This window comes from Chinchilla lanigera, unplaced genomic scaffold (genome assembly GCF_000276665.1).
Source record: "Chinchilla lanigera isolate Chin_1 unplaced genomic scaffold, ChiLan1.0 scaffold00036, whole genome shotgun sequence".
In the NCBI taxonomy this organism is placed as follows: domain Eukaryota; kingdom Metazoa; phylum Chordata; class Mammalia; order Rodentia; family Chinchillidae; genus Chinchilla; species Chinchilla lanigera.
The window spans coordinates 7,201,079-7,201,634 of NW_004955437.1; positions in this window are offsets into that span (position 1 = coordinate 7,201,079).

Consider the following 556-nt stretch of genomic DNA (forward strand, 5'->3'; position numbering starts at 1 on the left):
CATCTGAGGCTCAGTAGCTTCATCTGTAAAATGGGCATAATATCTCCCTGGAAGGGACATAGGGAAGAGCAGTGAGGAGCATGTGAAGCACCAACCGCAGTACTGGGGAGCTGTAGGCACTCAGCCAAGGTGATTTCTGTCCACTCTCAAAAGCTGCCCTTCCAAGCCAATAGTGTCCAGAGCCACCCCATCCAATACGGCAGCCCATGCCAGCCACTGTGGCTCTCAGGCACTTTAAAGGCCAGTGGTCAGGGGGAAATACATGCCTGATTCCTAGAACTTGCTGCAAAGTAACTGTAAGCTGTCTTATGACTAATTTTAGTGATTGCATGTTGAAATAATACTTTGGCTATATTGGGTTTAATAAAATATATTGCTAATATTAATTCCACCCATTTCTGTACATGATAATGTAGCTATAAGAAAATATACAGCCACACATGGTGGCTGATGCTTCTAATTCCAGCAGTCTGGGAGGCTAAGGCAGGAGGATAGCAAGTTCCACTCCAGCCTGGACAATATAACGACTTATTGAGACTCTAACACAACATAAAAA